Below are 10,105 nucleotides of genomic sequence, written 5' to 3'. Positions count from 1 at the left end.
ATTAAGAGTCACTTGACAACACTGTCGACACCTTCCATCACTTTGCTGATGATCGAGGGTAGACTGATGGGGCGGTAATTGGCCGGGTTGGATTTGTCCTGCTTTTTATGGACAGCATCTACAATTTCCACGTTGTTGGGTAGATGCCAGCATTGCAGCTGTACTGGGGAAGCTGGCTAGGGTGAGACTAGTTCTGGAGAACAGTTCTCCAGTACTACTGCTGGGGTGTTGACAGGGGCCAGAGCCTTTGCAGTATCCAGTGCTTTCAGCCATTTCTTGATATCATTGGAGAGAATTGAATTGGCTGAAGGCTGGCATCTGTGATGCAGGGGAACTCAGGTGGAGGCCGAGATGGATCATCCACTTGGAAATTCTGGCTGGAGGTAGTTGCGAACTCTTCAGCCTTGTCTTTTGCGCTGATATGATGAAATCTCCAGGAGCTGTATAATTTATTTAGAAACTGCCTGTCTTTCATTCAGTTGGCTTCAAGAGAATATTGGATGGGGTGCAGGGTCCTGCCAGGGGTAAAATGTTTCCTCCACCTTACACTGACTTTGACATGATGTCAGACAATTAAAGAACTTACCAAGCTGAAAGGCTCTGCTCGGTTCCAGGACCAATAAATAAAAACAAAAAACTGCAAGTGATGGAAATCTGAGAAGCAAAAATATTCTGGAAAAGCATAGCTGCTCAATCAGGATCTATGAGAAGAGAGAAAAAAAGTAAAATTTGCATTTCTACAGCATCATTCACAACATGAGGATCTTCCAAAGTGATTTGCAGCCAGTGAGATACCTTCTAAAGAGCAGTCACTGTTGTAATGTAGGCAAAATTGACACACAGCAAGATCTCACAAGTAGTAATGTGATAATGACCAGGTAATCTGTTTTAGCGATGTGAGTTATGGAGTAAATATTGGCAGGGATGTCAGAGGGAATACTCCTGCTCTTCTCCTATGGGATCTTTTATGTCTACGTGAGAGGGCAGACAGGTCTGACATCTCATCTGAAAGACAGCACCTCCAACAGTGTAGCCCTCCCTCAGCACTTCACATGTGGGTCAGCCTCATTTTGTGCGCTCAGCTTTCAGAAGTGGGGCTTGAACGCACTAATTCAGTGGTGAGGATGTTATCAACTGAGTCATGGCTGACAGTTTAAGGACAGGTTAAAGTTTGAGATTCTTCTGTTGGAGGCTTTGTGCTCAAAACATCCGAGCCTGCTTTTTCTCTTTACAGATGCTGACTGAACGACAATTCTGATGTCGGAATGAGCATTCAAGTTACTATGGTAATAACTGACTGCATTTCCAGACTCTTGGAATAATCCTGTCAAAAAATAACAAAGAAATATAGAGGAAATTTTGAAGTGTAATTTCAATAATCTCCTTGCTCCCATCAGGGGGCCCTCTGGTGTCCAGCTGAGAAATGAGAGGCCTCCAAGTCAATTTACATCGCTGATGCGCATCGGGACCCTGAGGAAGCCCTGACGGGTGCACAACCACTGTACTTACCCGGGAAGTTTAATCCGATTGCTGGTTTTATCCTGCCCGGATTGCTCCGTGATTCCTATGACAATGGGATATGATCAGAACCATGGAGATTTGGGCTGTTTGCAGTATACTTACCCTATTTACTTAGAGCTTTTCATAGCAGGTATAAAATCAGCTTAACTCTAAGTAAACCAGCTGGCATGTCAAAGCAAAACGGCAACCACAACAATGTTCACCAGCACCCCCCCGACAATGTTCACCACCTCCCAACCCTCAACAATGTTCACCACCCCACCCCTGACAATGTTCACCACCCCACCTCCGACAATGTTCACCACCTCTCACCCCCAACAATGTTCACCACCCCACCTCCGACAATGTTCACCACCTCCCAACCCCCTGACAATGTTCACCACCCCACCCCCGACAATGTTCACCACCCCAGACAATGTTCACCACCCCACCTCCGACAATGTTCACCACCTCTCACCCCCAACAATGTTCACCACCCCACCTCTGACAATGTTCACCACCTCTCACCCCCAACAATGTTCAGCACCCCACCCCCGACAATGTTCACCACCTCCCACCCCCCGACAATGTTCACCACCTCCCACCCCCCCGACAATGTTCACCACCCCACCCCCGACAATGTTCACCACCCCAGACAATGTTTACCACCCCACCTCCGACAATGTTCACCACCTCTCACCCCCAACAATGTTCAGCACCCCACCCCCGACAATGTTCACCACCTCCCAACCCCCTGACAATGTTCACCACCCCACCCCCGACAATGTTGTCCTATCATGGAATCACATATAATGTTGAACACTGTGTTTTGAGTTCTACAAGCATGGACATTTGTGAAGACTTTACAGGACTTGCATATCAATGGCTATGTTGTGTCCATGTGCTCATTTGACATTGCTAGGCTATTCACCAATGTTCCACTTAAGGAAACCATAGATATTTGCACTGCAGCACTATTTCCTGGCGCTCTAGACCCACCACCATTGTGTGAATCAATATTCATTGAGCTCATGAACTCAGCAGCTCTAGCAGTTGAGTTCAGTTTTAATGACACCATGTAGGCCCAAATTGATGGAGTTGCCATGGGATCCCCTCTAGGCCCAGCTCTCACAAACATTTTTGTTGGGTTCCACGAGAAATGTGTCTTCGATAGAATGACAACTAACCTCCTACCCCTTGCATATTTCTGATATGTGGATGATACATACACTATATTTAAATCCATAGCAGCATGTAATAATTTCCTTACATGTCTTAATGGGCTCCACCCTGTGCTCAAATTCACCTCTGAAATGGAGCAGTCAAATGAACTCCCTTTCCTTGAAGTGCCAATTGAAAAATCTTCCAGGGGGTTCTCTACTATTGTCTACCACTAACCTACCTTCACTGGTCAATACGTGCATTGGGAATCTTTCACCTCCATATGCTATAAGACTGGTCTTATCGGCAATCTTGTAAATAGGGCCTGAGCCATTTGCTCACCTTGCAAGCTTGAAGCTGAAACAGGGCACATCAAAGGCATCCTGCAGGATAATGGCCACCCTGATCATTTATGTATATCACATAAACTGATGAATAGGCCTAAGGCTGTCACTTTTGGCCCTGAAAAGTGCCCAGTTTACCCCAGATTATCCTGGAAGGGCAAGGTATCTCAAAACATTTGAGCAACAGGTAAAGCTAGCTGTTTCACACTGCTACTATGCAGTAACAACATGAGTGGTATTCACCACTCACAGGATGCTGCCCTCAAGCCAAAAAGACATTGTGCCTTTCACATGAATGAATAATGTGGTATATGGATTTCAGTGCCAGTGTGATGCTAGATATGTAGGCTGTATGATTGGAGGATCATATCAAACAGCATGTCCCTTCTGTTGTTCACAATGGGCAAGGTACAGATCATACCCAAACTGTCCATGCTTGCAGAACTCAAAATACAGTGTCCAACATTAGATGTGATTCCATGATTAGACAACATTTGCTAAATAATCCTCAGCGTACTAAGAATTACACTGACAACCAATTTAAGATTGTCAGTCGGGCCTGCAGTGTGGTGCATTTGCTTCTACTGGAAGCTACATACATTGATACACAGACCCCTGTTCTTTGCAGACAGAAAGATCATATACATACATTGCACCTGTTTAAGCTAAACAAAATAATTGATAGCCATTCGCTGGTGCATTCCTCAGGGCAACGCCTTGACCCATCAGGGGCAAGCTGTCTGGTTTAAATTTCAAACAATGTTTGGCAGTTAGCTGTCAGTCACCATTAATTCTCCATGGCAATGCCTCTACCAATCAGAGTCTGCTTGCCAACCAATCAGCACTCCCTTCTCATACAGTATAAAGTTGTTGTTTCCTCTGACATTGGTATTCTTGTGATTGTCCTGATGAGTACAAGACAAAAAGCTTCAACAAAATGCCTTTTTTCAACTATACTCCCCATGGTGTTCACCCCCACTACTCCTGACAATGTTCACGCCCCCCACTCCTGACAATGTTCACGTCCTAGCCCACTCCTGACAATACTAGCCCCCCCATTTCCAACAATGTTCATCCCCCCGATTGCCAAAAATGTTCACCCCCCCCCCAACTCCCAGCAATGTTCACCCCCCACCAACTCTTGACAATGTTTACTCCGCATTCCCAACATTTGATAAGGTGCCACATCAAAGGTTATTACAGAAAATAAAAGCATATTCAGTAGGGGGTAACATATTAGCATGGAAGATTGGCTGGCTGGCAGAAAGCAGAGAGTATGCATAAATGGGTCATTTTCGGATTGGCAGGATGCAACGAGTGGAGTCCCACAGGGGTCTGTGCTGGAGCCTCAGCTTTTTACAATTTACATCAATGACTTAGATGAGGGAAGTGAAGACATGGTAGCTAAATTTGCAGATGACACAAAGATAGGTAGGATAGTATGTTGTGAAGAGGACATGAAGAGGTTGCAGATCCATTTAGATAGGTTGAGTGAGTGGGCAAAGACCTGGCAAATGGAGTTTAATGTGGGAAAATATGAAGTTGTTCACTTTGGCAGTAAGAACAAAAAATCAGAGTATTACTTAAATGGAGATCAGCTGCATAATTCTGAGGTGCAGAGAGATCTAGGTATTCTAGTACGAGTCACAAAAAGTTAGTATGCATATACAGTATGTAAGTAGGAAGGCTAATGGATGCTATCCTTTATTACATGAGGGATTGAACATAAAGGTAAGGATGTTATGCTGCAGATATACAAGGCATAGGTGAGACTGCACCTCGAATTCTATGTGCAGTTTTGGTCTCCTTATTTCAGGAAGGATGTAAATGCATTGGAGGCAGTTCAGAGGAGGTTTACTAGATTGATACCTGGAATGAGTGGATTGTCTTAAAGGGGAAGATTGGACAGACTGAGCTTGTTCCCACTGGAGGTTAGAAGAGTGAGGGGTGATTTGATTGAAGTATACAAGATCCTGAACGGCCTTGACAAGGTGGACGTGGAAAGGATGTTTCCTCTTGTGGGTGAGTGGGTGAGTCCAGAAGTAGGGAGCATTGTTTTAAAATTAGGGATAGCCCTTTTAGGACAGAGATGAGGAGAAATTTTTTCTCTCAGAGGGTTGTGCAACATTGGAACTCTGCCTCAGAAGGTGCTGGAGGTGGGGTCATTGAATAGTTTTAAGGCAGAGATAGTTGATTTTGTTAGGCAAGGGAATCAAAGGTTATCGGGGGTAGATGGCAATGTGGAAATTGAAGCACGAGAAGATCAGCCATGATCTTATTGAATGACGGATCAGACTCAAGGGGTCAAATGGCCTACTCCTGTTCCTATTTCTTACATTCTTATGTTCCCTCCCAATACCGACAATGTTCACCACCCCACTCCTGACAATGTTGGCCCCGACTCCAGGCACTGATCACTACCCCCATTCCCGACATTATTCATCCCCTCCCCCACTCCCAACAATTTTCAACCCCAGACAATGTTCCCCTGACTTCTGACAATATTCCCCCCCAATCCTGACAATGTTCACCCCCTCCACTCATGACAATGATCAGCCCCCCCCATTCCTAACAATGTTCATCCCCCTCCTGATAATGTTCACCCCACAACACCACCCCCCCTGCCCCGCACTCCTGGCAATGCTCATTCCCCTCCTTCCGAGAATGATTCCCCCTCCCGACTCCCGACAAAGTGCACCCATTCCTGATAACATCCACCCCCCTCCACACTCTTGACTATGTTCACCCCCCACCCCCCCTCCCCCCCGCCATTCTCAATGATGTTCACACCCACCCACTCCTGACAATTTTCATCTCCCTCCCGACAATGTTTACCACCCCACTCCCAACAATGTTCATCCTCCCCCCCGGATAATGTTCACCCCCACGACCTCCCACTCCCAACAATATTCATACCCCTACCTGAAGACAGTGGATACTGCAACTGCTATGGGTCCTGACAACATTCCAGCAATAGTACTGAAGACTTGTGCTCCAGAACTTGCCGCGCCCCTAGCCAAGCTGTTCCAATATATCTACAACACTGGCATCTACCTAGCCATACGGAAAATTGCCCAGGTATTTCCTGTACACAACAAGCAGGATAAATCCAACCCGGTCAATTACTGCCCCATCAGTCTACCCTTGATCATCAGTAAAGTAGTGGAAGGGGTCATCAACAGGGCTATCAAGCGGCATTTGCTTTGCAATAACCTGCTCACTGACGCTCAATTTGGGTTTCGCCAGGGTCACTCAGCACTCAACCTCATTATAGCCTTGGTCCAAACATAGACCAAAGAACTGAACTCCAGAGGTGAGGTGAGAGTGACTGAGCATTTGACTGCGTGTGGCATTAAGGAGCCCAAGCAAAACTGGAGTCAATGGGAACGAGGGTGAAAACATTCTATTGCTTGGAGTCATAACTATCACAGAGAAAGACGGTTGCGATTGTTGGAGGTCAGCCATCTCAGCTCCAGTGCATCACTGGAGGAGTTCCTCGAGGTAGTGTCCTAGGCCCAACCATCTTCAGCTGCTTCATCAATGGCCTTCCTTCTTAAGTTCAGAAGTGGGGATGTTCACTGATGATTGCACAATGTTCAGCACCATTGCAACTCCTCAGATACTGAAGCAGTCCATGTCCAAATGTAGCAAGCCCTGAACAATACCTAGGCTTGGGCTGACAAGTGACAAGTAACATTCACGCCATACAAGTGCCAGGCAATGACCATCTCTAACAAGAGAGAATGCAACATTCACCCCTTGACATTCAACCGTATTACCATCACTGAATCCCCCACTGTCAATATCCTGCTGGTTGCCATTGACCAGAAGCTGAACTGGACCAACCATATAAACAATTTGGCTACAAGTATTTATCAGTCCAGTTTCTTATCAATGGTAACCCTAAAGTTGTTGACAGTGGGGTATTCTGCGATGAGATGGTTGGATTCTGTCTTGTTGGAGATGGTCATTGCCTGCCATTTGTGTGGCGCATATGAAACTTGCCATTTCTTAGCCCAAACCTGGATGTTGTCCAGGCTTTGCTGTATTTGGACATGGACTGCTTCAGTAATTGAGGAGTCGGGAATGGTGCTGAACATTGTGCAATCATCAGCGAACATCCCCACTTCTGACCATTTGGTGGATGGAAGGTCATTGATGAAGCGGCTGAAGATGGTTGGGCCTAGGACACTACCCTGAGTAACTCTTGCAGTGATGCTCTGGAACTGGGATGACTGACCTCCAATAACTACAACCATCCTTCGTGCTATGTGTGACTCCAACCACAGGACACATTTTCCCCTGATTCCCATTAACTCAAGTTTTGTTAGAGCTCCTTGATGCCACACTTGGTCAAATGTGGCCTTGATGTCAAAGGCAGTCACTCTCACTTCACCTCGGGAGTTCAGCTCTTTTAGATTGTAAGATGTAGGAGCAGAAGTAGGCTATTTGGTCCATCGAGTCTGCTCTGCCATTCAATGAGATCATGGCTGATAATCCTCAACTCCACTTTCCTGCCTTTTCTCCATAAACTTTGATTCCCTTACTGAACCAGCCTCTACAGCCCTTTGCGGTAAAGATTCCACAGATTGGCTACCCTCTGAGAGAAGAAATTCCTCCTCATCTCTGTTTTAAATGGGTACCCCCTTACTCTGAGATTATGCCCTCTGGTCCTGGACTCTCTCCCACAAGGGGAAACAACCTCTCAGCAGCTATCCTGTCAAGCCCTTTGGGAATCTTATATGTTTCAATAAGGTCGCCTCTCATTCTTCTAAACTCCAATGAGTACAGGCCTAACCTACTCAACCTCTCCCCATAACAAAATCCCTCCATACCCAGGATCAACCTAGTGAACCTTCTCTGGATTGCTTCCAATGCCAGTATATCTTTTCTTAGCAAAAACAGAATTACCTGGAAAAATTCAGCAGGTCTGGCAGCATCGGTGGAGAAGAAAAGAGTTAACGTTTCGAGTCCTCATGACTGTTCAACAGAACTAGGTGAATCCAAAGAGAGGGGCAAAATATAAGCTGGTTTAAGGTCGGGGGGGGGGGGGGGCGGGGGGGGGGGGGGGGGGGGGGGTTGGTTGGAGGGGTTGGGTGGGGGGAGAGAAGTGGGGGGGGGTGGTGTGGTTGTAGGGACAAGCAAGCAGTGATAGGAGCAGATAATCAAAAGATGTCACAGACAAAAGAACAAAAGAACAGAGGTGTTGAAGTTGGTAATATTATCTAAACGAATGTGCTAATTATGAATGGATGGCAGGGCACTCAAGGTATAGCTCAAGTGGGGGTGGGGGGGCATAAAAGATTTAAAAATAATGGAAATAGGTGGGAAAAGAAAAATCTATATATATTATTGGAAAAAAACAAAAGGAAGGGGGAAGAAACAGAAAGGGGGTGGGGATGGAGGAGGGAGCTCAAGACCTAAAGTTGTTGAATTCAATATTCAGTCCGGAAGGCTGTAAAGTGCCTAGTCAGAAAATGAGGTGCTGTTCCTTCAGTTTGCATTGGGCTTCACTGGAACAATACAGCAAGCCAAGGACAGACATGTGGGCAAGAGAGCAGGGTGGAGTGTTAAAATGGCAAGCAACAGGGAGGTTTGGGTCTTTCTTGCGGACAGACCGCAGGTGTTCTGCAAAGCGGTCACCCAGTTTACGTTTGGTCTCTCCAATGTAGAGGAGACCGCATTGGGAGCAACGAATGCAGTAGACTAAATTGGGGGAAATGCAAGTGAAATGCTGCTTCACTTGAAAGGAGTGTTTGGGCCCTTGGACGGTGAGGAGAGAGGAAGTGAAGGGGCAGGTGTTGCATCTTTTGCGTGGGCATGGGGAGGTGCCATAGGTGGGGGTTGAAGAGTAGGGGGTGATGGAGGAGTGGACCAGGGTGTCCCGGAGGGAACGATCCCTACGGAATGCCGCCGGGGGTGGGTGAAGGGAAGATGTGTTTGGTGGTGGCATCATGCTGGAGTTGGCGGAAAGGGCGGAGGATGATCCTTTGAATGCGGAGGCTGGTGGGGTAATAAGTGAGGACAAGGGGGACCCTATCGTGTTTCTGGGAGGGAGGAGAAGGCATGAGGGCGGATGCGCGGGAGATGGACCAGACATGGTTGAGGGCCCTGTCAACGACCGTGGGTGGAAAACCTCGGTTAAGGAAGAAGGAGGACATGTCGGAGGAACTGTTTTTGAAGGTAACATCATCAGAACAGATGCGACGGGTTTGAAGGAACTGAGAGAATGGGATGGAGTCCTTACAGGAAGCAGGGTGTGAGGAGCTGTAGTCGAGGTAGCTGTGGGAGTCGGTAGGCTTGTAATGGATATTGGTGGACAGTCTATCACCAGAGATTGAGACAGAGAGGTCAAGGAAGGGAAGGGAAGTGTCAGAGATGGACCCTGTGAAAATGATGGAGGGGTGGAGATTGGAAGCAAAATTAATAAATTTTTCCAAGTCCCGACGAGAGCATGAAGCAGCATGTTTCGAACCCACCCAGGATTACAGGTATCCCCGGGACATAAAACGTTTCTCGGACTGCTGTTCCCGTCACATTTTGCGATCCACACTCAGTGCCATGCGCCGCCATATGAACACATTCGACCTCTCCCTCCAGCAGCACCGCCGTACCCTTTTTCAAAGCTGCGCATGCCCCCAGTTTCATTTTCTGCTTCGTCTCCTTCGACGCCTCAGCTAGAAACTTTTTTTCTTTCTCTCAAGTGCTAAAGAATGCAAGCTCCAACAACTCATCGACACCAACACCCATCCAGGACCCTCCACCCCTGCTTGTCCCTCCGTCCCCACCCCATCTTCCAATCCCAGCCCCAGCCGTGTATTGACTATACCCCCTGACCTTCCCCTCTCCGACGCTGAATGTTCAGTGCTTAGAAAAAGATTTAGTTTCATACCCTTACGCCCTCATCTCAATGAATGTCGGGCTTGGCACAATGCTGAACTCTTCTTCCGCCGTCTTCGTCTCCGGGCTCACTTCTTTGGGCAGGAGTCCTCACCCCGTTCAACGGATTCTTTTACCCACCTCCAATATTCTCCCTCCACCTGGACCCCTCCCTCTGGATTCTTACCTTATCTTGATCTTTTCATTGAGAACTGTTGGCG

General features: G+C 47.1%; 1 protein-coding gene across 1 annotated transcript in view; it reads left to right on the top strand.

Moving 5' to 3' along the window:
- The first annotated feature begins 1,244 nt into the window (after positions 1–1,244).
- The window catches only part of LOC121282435 (FERM domain-containing protein 7-like), an 83,968-nt gene continuing 75,107 nt past the window's right edge, over positions 1,245–10,105 (top strand). The window contains exon 1 of the mRNA XM_041196147.1: positions 1,245–1,286. The gene's annotated coding sequence lies outside the window, so the exon portion shown is untranslated. The remainder of the gene's footprint in view (positions 1,287–10,105) is intronic.

Source organism: Carcharodon carcharias, chromosome 9 (genome assembly GCF_017639515.1).
Source record: "Carcharodon carcharias isolate sCarCar2 chromosome 9, sCarCar2.pri, whole genome shotgun sequence".
Lineage (NCBI taxonomy): Eukaryota > Metazoa > Chordata > Chondrichthyes > Lamniformes > Lamnidae > Carcharodon > Carcharodon carcharias.
The sequence above is the reverse complement of the archived record's forward strand: the minus strand, read 5'-3'. Positions and strand labels throughout refer to the sequence as shown.